Source organism: Ovis canadensis, chromosome 1 (genome assembly GCF_042477335.2).
Source record: "Ovis canadensis isolate MfBH-ARS-UI-01 breed Bighorn chromosome 1, ARS-UI_OviCan_v2, whole genome shotgun sequence".
NCBI classification, from domain to species: domain Eukaryota; kingdom Metazoa; phylum Chordata; class Mammalia; order Artiodactyla; family Bovidae; genus Ovis; species Ovis canadensis.
Window position 1 is genome coordinate 84524306 of NC_091245.1, and position 15183 is coordinate 84539488.

Sequence of the window (15183 nt, forward strand, 5' to 3'; positions counted from 1 at the left end):
TTTAAGATGATTTTCTCACAATCTCAGTCTGTTTGTGATATTGAATTTTTATTGAAAATCAACTCATTCTAATATGTAATTAATGTTACTTTGTTATATGACTTTAACTCTTTAGCATCTGTAGTATCCCTAATGGCATGGGAGTATAAACCTCAGAAATTAATATTCTAAATATTTTATTAAGAAACGAGTATGTGGCCAGGCACTGTACTAGAAGCAGAAACACAAGATGAATAATATGAGATCCAGACTACCCCCTAAAAGAACTGAAAAAAAAAAGTGAGTCACAACAGATAAAAAATAATCATAAGCCAATGGGAGAACACTGATTAACAGAGATGGTTCAAAAATGTTAAGAGCAGACAAATCCTGGGGGGTCATGGAAGGTGTCATTAAAGAAGATGATAAATTAGCTTAAATTTTGAAAAAGAGGACAAGTTTTCCAGGCTGACAAGTGGTGGGGAAATTAATTTCTTAGCAGATGTATTTGCATAAAATGCCCTCTTTTCTTCAATCCTAAAACATCATATCTTTTTTTTTTTTTTCCTCACAATGTCTCAGCAGGGGATGATAACTTGTAATACTGTAAAAATCCAACCATGAAGTAAGCAAAAAAGCTCACACTAAACTTATTTCCCTTATTAAGGTTTGGGGAATTAATACATGGAGCATTTTCCCCCTAGCAGTTGAATCACTGTTTTTGTGAATTTATAGTTAAATTAAACATGATGAAATCAGTCAAGACAAGCAAATTTAGTATTATTTGCATGTGCTTCCCTCTTGTTTTGGAATCTCCTCTGTAGTTGCAGATTGGGGTTAATTACTGATGATTTTCCCCTTTGTATCCATAATTTTTCTCTGGCAGTTTCACACTGTTATTATTGGGACTTTCTTTTGTCCCGCTTAATTAAATCCTGAAAAGCTTCCAGTTGATTTTGCAGTCTGCTGAGGTAGCTAGATAATTTGCAATCTAAATAAAGTATTCAGCATTGACTCAACTCTCAAGACCCACTCTTGCAGGCAATGTGTGTGAGATGATGCTATTGGTGTTATTCATCTGTGATTAAAAACAAACAAACATTGGTTTAGAATAAGCTTCACTATCCTTCAAACAGCACCTTTCTTCTTGAGTTTTGGCTTTCTGTGCTTTCTTTATAATTCATTCAGTATTGAGAACTAATTGCCATTGTCACATTGACTCTCCCATGCTAGGCAAACAAGAAGCAGCACACCTTGGGTGACAGCAATAGGAACAAAGCAGCAGGCAGCTGCATGTGTGAAGCAGTTTGAGACTGGAGAATGGCTCTGTGTCACCAAGGAAAATGCCTCTTTGCAACATGACAGAAATCTCACTCTAAGCATGTAAGAGTCAGTGCCCTAAGAAGGCAGTTTAACACACAGGAATACATTTCTGTAAGGTCAGCTTGAGAGAAGGTGTTTCTCAAAAAATTTTTTTAAAAAGCAGCAAAAAAGAGGATACTGGATAGCATTTGATAGGCATTTATATAATAAAAAACAGTGTATGCTTATGCACACTTACTTACTGTCATAAATAACCAAAGCCCTGGGATGAAATAATCTGAAGTCTGAAAGCCACTTGCCACACACACAGACCTATGTCATATACTCATGGAGGCACTATGGCTTTCTGACCATTTGGGGACTTTAATGCCCCGCTTAAGATTAATTAAATTAATAAAATGAAGTCCACAATTCCCATTTCTGTTCAGAAGAAGCACTGTGGAAATAGTCAGACCTGTATTTTTCCAAAAACACTTCCTATAGGTTAGACACACAGCTGGTTTCTTTCCACAAGTGTTTTTAGTCCATGGGCACTCTCTCAGTGCTACTGAGGGTGAGAGGTGATCTGTACCATAGCAATTGCTGCTGCTTACAGAGCATATCATCTGCTTGAAATGTATGCTAGAACCAAAGAGGGAATTGACTGGATTTGCATGACATGGGAATCAGTAGACCTTTCAATGGGAAGATTGCCATCTCCAAATCCATTTGATCTTCAGTATGGTTATATTAGAGTCTTTGAGAAATCTTATAATGCTCCCTTCAGCCTTTATGAAAAGTTAAACCTAAATCATGGAACATCACCCTTTAAATATTCATTGAATCATTTTCTACAGTCCCAGGCATACCAGGCATTATGAGAGATAAGGAAATACAAAACTTGATTGCTGCCTCAAACAGGTTATAACTGAATTAGAGAGCAGAACTAAACCAAAATAATGACAGAGGTTAAAAAAATATATATCAAATATATATATGATTGAAATGTAGTATTTTGTAATAAAACTATAGGCATGTATCAGTTAAGTAATTAAGAGTCTCTGAAGCTTAAAAATAACCAAGAAAGGATCAAATCTTACAACTTAGTGTGAGCCACAGGCCAGCACATTAGTATCACCTGAGAGCATGTTAGAATCAGAATTTTAAGTTATGTGCCAGATCTATTACAGCAATAAATAAATAAACAAGATTTTAACAAGATTAAACTAGACCAGGTACCTTATATTACAATAAATGTTCAAGAAACACTGAATCAAACCACAAGGCCCAAGTGGGCAGAAATCCTAGCTATATGTATTTCATGGCTGATCTCCAGTGACTAGTCTCCCAACATTGATATGTGATATATAAATGTTCATTAAAGAAACCAGTGCAGTCCATTGCCAAGCACATAGGGCACAGGGGAAATTCCTGAGTGCATAAGCTAAAAAGGAGGCACATGTTTTTAAAACATCCAGAGAACATCCCACTCTGGGCATGCAAAGATTAACTAGAAGAGTTATCATTTTATTGAGAATATTATTTGAATTCTCGGGGAATTATATTTGAAATACAATTTTTTAAAAATATTGCTATTCATTAATCCCTATTAAATATTAAAATTATAATGTTTTAAGTAAAATTATCTTTTCATATGTATGTACAAAACTGGAACAACTATAAATGTATGACTTCAGAATACAAATTAAAATAGACTTTAGAAATATCTTGCTTTCATATAATTATGCTTTATTGATAAGATTCTATGGAAATGTTTTTTATCCTAAACTCTCAAAAGAATATTAAGAAAAAAATGACATATCTTACTATGCTCATTATTGATTAAATGAAAAGCTATATGTTTATAACATTAGGAATGTAATCAAACAGGCTTTAAAAATCATGTCTGTCTAATATTCATTATCAGGTTTTTATAACTGGGCATAATTTATGATTTTTTTAAATGCTGAAAAATTTCTATACAAAATGTCAATAGAAAGCACAGAGAACATTGTGTAAATATCCCTTAGGTCTTTGAGTTATATTTGAACTATAAAGAGACTGCTGTATATCAGTGGCTCTTAACAATGGCAACTCATTTTACAGCCTGGATAGCTTAGCAAAAATACCAGCTGGCAGGTCCCAGGTAGACCTAATTAGTCAGAATTTCTGGGTGTAAAACTTCTCTATCAGGTGAAAGAGATCTAACTACATTGTGTCAGCTTTATAGGCCATATATATATATATATACATAAAATTACATAATATGTTTTTGTGTGCTTGTGTGCTCATTCGCTTCAGTTGTGGATGACTCTTTGTGACCCCATGGATTATAGTCTGCCAGGCCCCTCTGTCCATGGGATTCTCCAGGCAAGAATACTGGAGTGGTTGGCCATGCCCTCCTCAAGGGGATCTTCCCAACTCAGGAATCGAACCTGTGTCTCCTGCGTCTCCTGCATTGTAGGCAGATTCTTTACCAATGAGCCGTGTTGTTATCAGCATCCATATTTTGCAGTAACTTTATTGGCATAAGCCATCCAAGTACTTTGGCTAATGTTATCCTCAGTGATAAGATGGGGTGGATGGCCAGGGAAAGCCTCACTGACAATAGAATATATGACCTAAGATTTAATGACAAGAAAGAGTCATTTATAGAAAGGTTAGAAAAATGTATTAAGGCAGACAGAAAAGCTTCTTGCATAAGTTGTAAGGTAGGACAAAGTTAGGCACTGTCAAAGAGCAGAACAACAGTTTGTGTGGCCAGAGCAGATTGAGCCAGTGTTTGACCAATGATAAATTAAGTGAAAGAGGTAAGTATAAGTCATATGATGTGACACTTTAGTTACCATATTGGGAATTGAAATATATCATCTTGTATATTCATTCAGGTGAGAAGACATGGAGTTTAAGCATTTGTGGGGAGACAGAGTAGGAACAGAGTTCCAGAAAAACATCTATTTCTGCTTGATTGACTATGCCAAAGCCTTTGACTGTGTGGATCACAATGAACTGTGGAAAATTCTGAAAGAGATGGGAATACAAGACCACCCAATCTGCCTCTTGAGATACCTATATGCAGGTCAGGAAGCAACAGTTAGAACTGGACATGGAACAACAGACTGGTTCCAAATAGGAAAAGGAATACGTCAAGAATGTATATTGTCACCCTGCTTATTTAACTTCTATGCTGAATACATCATGAGAAACGCTGGACTGGAAGAAGCACAAGCTGGAAACAAGACTGCAAGGAGAAATAGCAATAACCTCAGATATGCAGATGACACCACCCTTATGGCAGAAAATGAAGAAGAACTAAAGAAACTCTTGATGAAAGTGAAAGAGGACAGTGAAAAAGTTGGCTTAAAGCTCAATATTCAGAAAACGAAGATCATGGCATCTGGTCCCATCACTTCATGTCAAATAGATGGGGAAGCAGTGGAAACAGTGGCTGACTTTTTTTTCTGGGCTCCAAAATCACTGCAGATGGTGACTTGCAGCCATGAAATTAAAAGACGCTCACTCCTTGGAAGAAAAGTTATGACCAAGCTAGATAGCATATTCAAAAGTAGAGACATTACTTTGCCAACAAAGGTCCATCTGGTCAAGGCTATGGTTTTTCCAGTGGTCATGTATGGATGTGAGAGCTGGACTACAAAGAAAGCTGAGAGCCAAAGAACTGATGCTTTTGCACTGTGGTGTTGGAGAAGACTCTTGAGAGTCCCTTGGACTGCAAGGAGACCAACCAGTCCATCCTAAAGGAGATCAACCCTGGGTGTTCATTGGAAGGACTGATGCTGAAGCTGAAACTCTAGTACTTTGGCCACCTGATGCGAAGAGTTGACTCATTGGAAAAGACCCTGACAGTGGAAGGGATCGGGTGCAGGAGGAGAAGGGGACGACAGAGGGTGAGATGGCTGGATGGCATCACTGACTCGATGGACATGAGTTTGGGTAAACTCCGGGAGCTGGCGAAGGACAGGGAGGCCTGGTGTGCTGCAGTTCATGGGGTTGCAGAGTCAGACACGACTGAGCAACTGAACTAAACTGAACTGAGAGTAGGAAGAGCAGTGGGAGGATTATGTGGCAGATAACATCTCTTAGATAATGAGCACCTGGGAATCTCAACTGATTTTTGCATTGATTTTATGGATATAAATTCTTTACTGGCTGAGCCACCAGGGAAGCCTTAGAATACTGGAGTGGGTAGCCTATCCCTTCTCCAGCAGATCTTCCTGACCCAGAAATCGAAACGGAGTCTCCTGCATTGTAGGTGGATTCTTTACTAGATGAGCTACCAGGCAAGTCCCCAATTTTATAGAAACAATTCCCTTTATAAGTATATTTGCTTTAAGTTGCCTTTTCTTGGAGATGGGGGCAACTTTCTTAGAATTGACACTTCAGATAAGTCTAAAATGACAAAACAAGATGCAACAGCAGAAAAACATTGGGAATAGAACTGCCAGATGACCCAGCCTTCCCACTGCTGGGTATACACCTCGAGAAAACCAGAATTGAAAGAGACATATGTACCCCAATGTTCATTGCAGCACTATTTACAATAGCTAGGCCATAGAAGCAACCTAGATGTCCCTTGGCAGATGAATAGATAAGGTAGCTGTGGTATATATACACAATGAAATATTATTCAGCTATTAAAAGGAATGCATTTGAGTCAGTTTTAATGAGGTGAATGAACCTGGACCCTATTATACAGAGTGAAGTTAAGTTAGAAAGAGAGACAAATACTGTATATTAATGCATAAATATGGAATTGAGAAAGATGGTACTGTCAATCTTACATGCAGGGCATCAAAGGAGATAAGGATACACAGACATAAAGAACAGAATTTTGGACTCAGTGGAAGAAGGTGAGGGTTGGATGATTTGAGAGAATAGCATTGAAACATGTGCATTACCATATGTAAAATAGATGACCAGTGCAAGCTCAATGAATAAAGCAAGGCACCCAAAGTCATTGCTCTGGAACAACCCAGACAGACAGGGTGAGGAGGCAGGTGGGAGGAGGGTTCAGGATGGGGGCAACACATGTATACCTGAGACCAATTCTTGTTGATGTTTGGCAAAAACCATCATAATACTGTAATTATCCTCCAATTTAAATAAATGTTAATTTTTTAAAAAAGAAAAAGGTTGGGGATGTAGTGGGTGGAATCAGAAACACATTTGAGGCAAAGGAAATAACATTTATAAAAGCCAAAAATATTACTGATTCCAGTAATATTGATTTTATAATATCTTTTACAGCAGAGATTCTCAACTCTTCTTTCCATCAGAACCTCTCACTTATCCTTGGCACAGCTTAAAAAATGAATGCTCGCTTCTAGCTCCTATTCTTTGAGTTATAACTCCACCACAATACAATATCCAATCAAAGTGTACCTCTGGAAAACAATTTAATACAATGTATTCAAATACCTGGGCTTTCCTGGTGGCTCAGACAGTAAAGATTCTGCTTGCAATGCGAGAGACCTGGGTTCTATCCCTGAGTCAGGAAGATCCCCTGGAGAAGAGAATGGCTACCCACTCGTTTTCTTGCCTAGAGAATTCCATGGACAGAGGAATCTGGTGGGCTACAATCCATGAGGTCGAAAAGAGTCAAACAGAACTAAGTGACTAACACACATACACATTCAAATACCTAGAAATCTGAAACATGAAAAGAGTGTGGAACATATTCCAAATGTATCAAATGTTTAAATACAAGAAAGGAAACTACAATTATAAACGTGAAAAAAATGAAGAAATCTTTTTTATAATCATGAAGTAAGAATAGCTTAAATGTGACATCAATACCAGAAACTATAAAGAGTTTAACCAATTAGACATAAATTTGGCAAAAGGCAACAAGAGCAAAGATAAAAATGACACTGTAGATTTGCCCTCTGACCACCAGTTTCCATCATTTTTCAATCCGCTTTCCATCTGTCAGTGGACCTCTGGAATCTCCAGAAATCGCAGAAATTGACTAAATTAGTGGCTCCTGGGGGCTCTCTGCTTTCCTTGGGCTCAGCCATGGCGATTCCCAGGAGGCTCTGTGGTTACAGGAAACTTGCTGTGCCACCCAATCAATGTTCATTGTTTTCAGTTTCCAGAAAAGTCTCCCTGCCCTCTCCCTTTCTTTAGAGATAGTCATCTCTGGTTTGCTGCATAATCCTTTGTGGCTCCACCGTCCCATATCTTTCATTTATTTTTTTAAATTTTACTTTATTTTACTTTACAATACTGTATTGGTTTTGCCATACATCAACATGAATCTGCCACGGGTGTACATGAGTTCCCAATCCTGAACCCCCCTCCCACCTCCCTCCCTATACCATCTCTCTGGGTCATTCCAGTGCACCAGCCCCAAGCATCCTGTATCCTGCATCAAACCTAGACTGGCGATTCGTTTCTTACATGATATTATACATGTTTCAATGCCATTCTCCCAAATCATCCCACCCTCTCCCTCTCCCACAGTGTCCAAAAGTCTGTTCTATACATCTGTGACTCTTTTGCTGTCTCGTATACAGGGTTATCATTACCATCTTTCTAAATTCCATATATATGTGTTAGTATACTGTATTGGTGTTTTTCTTTCTGGCTTACTTCACTCTCTATAATCGGCTCCAGTTAAAACAAGTTCTTGTGAGTTTTATCACTGAATTTTTTTTTAAATTGCCCTAATTTCATCGTTGATGTCGCTGTTGTTGTTGTTAGTTGCTAAGTTGTAGCTGACTCTTTCCAACCCCATGTGCTGTAGCCCTCCAGGTTCCTCTGTCCATGGGATTTCCCAGGCAAGAATAGTAGAATGAGTTGCCATTTCCTTCTACAAAGGATCTTCCTGATCCAGAGATTGAAACCGGGTCTCCTGTGGTGGATTCTTTACCACTGAGCCACTGGGGAAGTCAATTTAATTGCACCATGTGTATTTTGTTGGGACCTTGACAGATACACTGAGAAGTTTAAATGCATAGATTAATAATAATAATAAAAGATTTATTACAATATGTATCATAAAGGAACAGTAACTGCAACATTAATAGTGTAGCAGTAGTGTCAGTTGCTCTGTTATGTCTGACTCTTTGAGATCCTATAGACTATAACTCATCAGGCTCCCCCGTCCATGGAATTCTCCAGGCAAGAATGCTGGTGTGGGTTACCATTTCCTCCTCCAGGGGATCTTCCTGACCCAGGGATCGAACCCTCCTCTCCTGCATCTCCTGCACTGACAAGGCATATTCTTTACCACTGAGCCACCAGGGAATCCCGGATGGTATTATACTTAAATACATTAAATCACTAACTTAAATACATTCAATGAAATTTATTTTATTTGGGAAAAAAGAAATAAATAAAAATCCACCCTTTATAAATTCTCCTATCTAACCAAGATTAAGTTTGTACTTTTTAACTATCTGATTCTAATCCGTGGTGATAAATGGTATTTACTGGCTATGCCTATTTTGTCCAGTTTAGATGACAAGATCCACCATCTGAACTATTTTCCATCAGAACGTGAATCCTGATTCCAGAACTTCCCAGGAATTCTCTAGTTCTTAGTCAATTTTCAAATCCCTCTTATCCAATTCCGTGCCTGCATGCTGAGCTTCTCTTAATATCGCAGTGGTGTGGATGGTTCTCACATTCAGTGGGTCTCAGTCTAAGCCATATTAAAATGTTTTTACTCATCTTGTTCAAATCTGTTTCTCCACAAAAAAAAATTCAAAATTTTTGTCACCCCTTACAAACATTCTATCCAATATTCAACTCTCTTTTTTATAAGGCTGACTTGCTACTTAATCAATAAAATGAAAAGCATCAACATAAACTACTTCAAACTCAAAGCATCCATCTTTTATCCACCTTGTTACTTCTGAGGCCAACTTCCAGCTTTGGTTTTAATCCCTATTCCTCTTGGCCACTTTTGGGACTTTGCTCCATCTCTCCTATTATTTCCTCTTCAAATCTCTCTCAGGACACAATGCCATTTTTCCATCCAAAGTATCTCCCCTAGTGATACTCCATTTTTTTCTTTCTCAACCAAATGTCTTGAAAAAAGTATCACACTTAACTTTTCCTCCATAACTTCTCCCATTTGTTACTGCAGCACCTGCATTCTACTTTCCTTCAGCTGTCTCCACTTCGCTGAATTTACTATGACCAGTGTCATGAGACACCAGACCATAGATTTTGCTAAGTCGCAATGGACACTTCCTGCAGTTCCGACCTTACTGGATTTCTGCTAGTTTTGATAGAGGTTTGCATTGATTCCTTTTAAAAATTTCTCTATTTTGGTGGTTCCATGCCATTTATTACCTAATAATATTTCACCTAACTAAACACTGTTAGTCTTTCATATCTTTGCCTTTGTCTTTTAGTCTTTTTATCATGCTCTCCAGGTTCCACCTTTAGCCTTCACTTTAGTTTCATTTATCTGACTCTCTGTTGTAAGGGCTTAGCAATGTAGCGATGAGTAACAAAAAGTTCCTATTCTCATGTAGTTTGAATTCTAGTTTGTGTCTGTGTGTAGTAAGTGAGGCCAGAGACAGAAAGACAATGTGTAACAAAATAAACAATGGAAACCAACAGATTGTGTTACGTTCTATGCAAAGGATTAAATTAACCTGATGTGACAGAAAGTGATTGGAAGTCTAATGAGGTTTCATTGAGGTGGTGGCATCTGAGTTTAAATTGAATGACAAGATTAAGGCAGCCATGTGAAGTTGCCTGGAAGAGCAGTTCAAGCAGAAAGAATGACTAGTTCCAAGTTGTAAATGACCTCAGCACATTTGAGGACAGAGATTGTATGGGATTGCAAGTCCAGTGGATAATGAGGCCCATTGTAGTCAGAGTGTGCTTGATCACTGCAGGCTTGAAAGCCAGAGTGAGGAGGGTTTAGTGAAAATCTGTGGAGTGATATGATGGAGTTTATATCTTTATAGATTCAAGTTGTTTGAGGACAACAAATTGCAACCAGGGAGGAGAGGCAATAAGAACACCAGTTAGGTGGCTTTTGTAGTGGACTGGTTAAGATATAACAATAATTTCCTAGACTAGAATGGTACCAAGAGAGGTGGCGGCAGTGGACATTTGGGGATACATCCAGAGATAGTGGCAGAAATTGCTGGTAAATTAAGAATAAGGAGTGATTGAAGGGGATGAATCAAAGCATTGGGTTGATCAATGTGTGACAGATGATACAGTTCATTAAGACGAGGGACGGGTGAGTAGTTACAATGGCAGAGAAACAAGTATCTGACTTGACAATGTGTGATATTATTATTGATATGCCAATGGAAGTGCCAAGAATTTGGAAAAATCTAGTTTGGAATTTGAAGGAAAACATAATGCATGTGATATAAATTTAGAAGTTGCTGCAGAGGACTTTTGTTTAGAGCTGGGACAAAGCAGGTCTATTAGGGAGCTTATGTTGATATAGAAGGAGGGGAGGATCCAGCAGAAGTTCATGCCAAGGTTTAGTCATTACAAGAGAATGAACTAGGAGCAGAAATTAAGCAGGAAGTAGAGCAGTAGAGTATTACAACAGTTAAGAGAAAATGTATTTTAAAGAGAGAATGAACAGGTTTACTGTTGCTTTGGGTCAGATAAGTGAAGAAAATATTCCATTTTGGCACAGGGGAAGTTATTTGTGACCTACGCAGGGACAGTCTCAGTTAGTCAGTGAGGGCAGGGACCCTACTAGAGGAACTGAGAGGACAAGGTGAGAGGCAGTGGAGTCAGTAGCTCTACATAGCACTTTCAAGAAGTTTTGCAGTCAGGGGCAGTAGCAAAATGAAGTGGCAACTAGAAGAAGAAATGAGATCAGGAGAGTATTTGTAACTTTTGTTTGTTATATTTGTTTAATTTTATTTTTAAGACAGATGAAACTGTCTCTTGTTTGTTCCAGATTTCTGTTAAGGTATCACTCTCAACTCCATCCCTCATGACTAGGATGTGGAAACTTTTCTACCCTCCTTTTTCTCTCTCATATTCCATCAAAATTTATAAATAGACTTCTCTCCTGTTTCTTGAATCTAGCTCCTCCTCTCCACCTTTATTATTGCCTATTATTTTAGTATGGATACTTACCTAGATAAACCTCCTTTCTCAAATTTTACCATTCTTTGCGTCCTTTCTTTAAATTGCATCCAGCCCCACTGGATAAAATTGAACTATTTCAATACTTTGCATAAAGTGGCTATTTCTAGTTGTCTACAGAATTAAGCTCAAGTATTGTAGTTGGGGAAGAAAAACTAAATCACCTTTCCTTAGTTTCACTTAATCTCACTTCTTGCATATTTATCAAAATGCGGTGAATATTGAGCTACTGGACTAGTTTTTGTTGAATACATATGTTGCTTTATTGAGATATTTCTATCGCTCACTTACCCATTCCTTACTGTATAATTCTTATTCTTCAAGGTTTAAATTAATATCCTATTTCTTAAAAAAATAATAAAAAACAACAGTGTTCTCAGAAGCTTTATATTAATTGAGCATACAATGTTATGGACAGCCATAGAAATTTGAATATGAGTGCCCATGTGTGCCTGTACACATTTCTTTGTGTGTGTGTGTAACCAAAATTATTTGCTTAAGCATTTGTCTGCATCACTAGTGTGTGCTCTTTAGGACAAAGACCATTTATTTTTGATTTTTTGGGTCCCAAGCCATGCCTGCCTGTTTAAAAGCTCTGAGTAAGTGATTGTTAAGTCCACTATGCAGATTTAATGCTCAATGATACTTATGCAACACAAATATATTTTCCCAAATGATATTTTCATGCTTAGAAGATAAAGGGCAAGTTACTATAGCAAACAACTATAGACTTTGAACACAGAAAAAATTGCCCTAAATTTCCAGATCTGCTTTTCATTTCCTATACTGTAAGTCATCTAGGTTCTCTGAGCTAGGGTTTTGTCAATTTAAAAAGGAATTACTATACTTATTTTCCTGGTGTTACTAATACTTACAATATTTTGAAAAATAAAATGTACAGTATTTATAAAACTACATAGTAGGATAATGCCAGGCAAATAATAATGATCCATAAAGGATAATTTTCTTTCTTCCCAGCTATAAACTATAGATTCATTCCCCAAATATTTATTAAGCCCCAATTATGATACAAAAACCATTTCAGGAATGGTTACTTGTTTTCTAACAGTAAACAAGACAAATATGATTCTTCCAAAAGTAGAATTTATATAACTTAATGGGAAAAATCAAGGTTCAATAAACAATTATACATTTACTTATCTGATTACTTTTAATTTAAATTATTGTTTTAATTAAGTTATTTAAATATTTAATTCAAATTTAATTGTTTATTTAATTTAAATGTATTATTGGAGTCAATCTATGAGAGATCAAATATATATCAAGTATAAAATAAAGCAAAGAACTGGGTTATTCACTATAAGGGATACTAGGAAGCAAACTATATATAGTCTTTGGTATCAAAGAACTGAGTGGAAATTATTACTAAATATAAGTAAATAAATGCTATAGGAATTTAAAAGCAAAGATTCCCAGATGGGAAATAAATCTGAAGATGGCATTTGGACTTTTCAGAATTGCTAGAGGTTTGAAAGTGGGCCTTCATTCCAGTACCGAATGTTACCATTATACATTTTAATCTCTCAAAACTCCCTCTATGCAACAGTCACTACACTAATTTAGGCCCTTATTACTTGTCACCTAGATTATGAAGAGGTCTTCTAAATGGCTTCTACTCAACTTCTTTGCTCTTGGTTTCTAGGGTGATCTTGGCAAAAGCACAGATCTGATCCTATCACAGGCCTGCATTCGATCCGTCAGTGGCTTTTTTGGTTTGCAAATAGAGCCCACATTCTCAACACGGCATTTGAGCTCTGGCCTGATCCAACTGGCCTGCTCTAATGTGGTGAGCTCCCGGCATGCTGAAATCTAGCTACTGAAAGCAGTGTAAAATTCCCAGCTCACTCACACTCCTCAGAGCCCTCTACTCTCCTCCATTCTGCTTCATTTCATTTTCCTAACTTCTTCTATGCTTCTAAGTTCAGATCATACACCATCTTTTCAGGAGCATTGCCTGACTCTCTTCTAACTTCTGATAGAAGTGTTCGTGTTCTCCCATGAAACTCACTGCCTGCTTCTGTCTTAGCAGCTACCATCTATACTCGCGCACCTACTTGTCACTCTCCCCTATTACACTGTGACCTTGTATGGCAAGGACTATGTTTCTTGTTTTTATTTCTCTAATACCTAACAGGCTTCTTGGAATAAAACAAAACTTCATATTTTTTATATGAATAAGTACAGGAATTCTTGGAGTAGTAGAAGTACTTCATGTCATACTGCTACATTGATCAAAATGGATAAAAACAAACAAGGTGCAGCCTGCCAGAAGATAGAAAGGGGTCTAATTGGGCAAGAACAGAATTTTCTGGGTGAGAATGGAAAATAACAAGCCTGGAAGGAATGTGGAGCTGGACTGTTAGAAAGAACTTTCTGTGATGAGTATCTTCTATCCGGCATTAATACAGTAATCACAGGCTACCTAGACTATTGAGCTATTGAAGTGTGCCTGGGGCCCTGGAGAAATAAAATGTTAAATTTTACTCAATTTTAATAATTTTAGCTTTAAATTTAATAGTCTTCTGTGTGGTCTACGCTATTGGATAGCACAAAAAGGACAAGTTTTTTGTCCCTTTTGCAGAAGGCTCTGGATATAAGGGTAATGAAACAATACCTTCTGGAGGTAATACCAAAAAAAAAAAAGGACTCTAAGCATAAAGTTGAAATTATCCAAAGAGTATCTTAATGACCTATGAAAGCTAAATACTAATAAGCAATGATATAAAACTATGAAAATCATATATTGTTATAATTAGTATTCTGGCTTATTTCTTCTAGAAATTTATTTTGTCTCTCACTTTAACTGTGTAATGAGGTGAAGATAATGGACAATATTTTTTTATCTAACTTACTAATATAAAATGATAATGTAATTTTGGGGAAATATTGCTAATAGATTTGGAGTCAAAGCTTGACTGTCAATTATTTCCTTATAATCTAATTAGTTGGATAGTAAAACACAACTTATAAAATTACACTTTGTAAAATAAACAAGATGGTGGAGTAGAAGGATGAGTGCTCATGTTCTGCAAGCGCTTCAAAATTGCAACTCGCTGATGAACAGTCATGGTTAGAAGAATGCTGGATCTCACCAAAAAAAAAAAAAGGAGATACCCCAGCAAGATGGTGGGAGGGGCAAAATCACATTTAGAATCAAAACCCATACCCACCAGAGATACTCAGATTGCTCAAACAAAACCTTGTGTGCACCAGGAACCAGAGACGCCACAGAAACTGAGTTGGACCTGCTTTTGAGAGTTTGAGGGTCTCCTGTGGAGGCTTGGGTGGCCTGACATGGGGGAAGGGGCACAGACTGCAGCAGACATATATCACGCAGCATGTGGCATAAGCTTTCTTGGAGGAGGTTGCCTTTAGCCCCACCATAGAGCTGCTGAGCAGACAACCCACAAACCACAGAACAATTATACCAAAGAAATTCTCACACTGTTAAGAAAGTTCCTGAACCCGCAAGAGATTTCCCAACCTGGGGATCTGGCAAAGGGACTGAGAACCCCCGGGGAATCTGACTTTGGAGGCCAGTGGGATTTGATTACAGAACTTCCACAGGTCTGCAGAAATAGACTCTTGGGTGGAAGAAACAAAACTTTGTGTGCACCAGGATCCAGGAGAAAGGATTCACAAAAGAGACTGAACCAGACTTACCTGTGAGTGTCCATGAGTCTCCAGCAGAGCCATGGGTCAACAGTGGCCTGCTTCAGGGTCAGGGGCACTGAATACAACGGTGCCTGCACAAGTCCTTTTAAAGTTCTTTATCTTCAG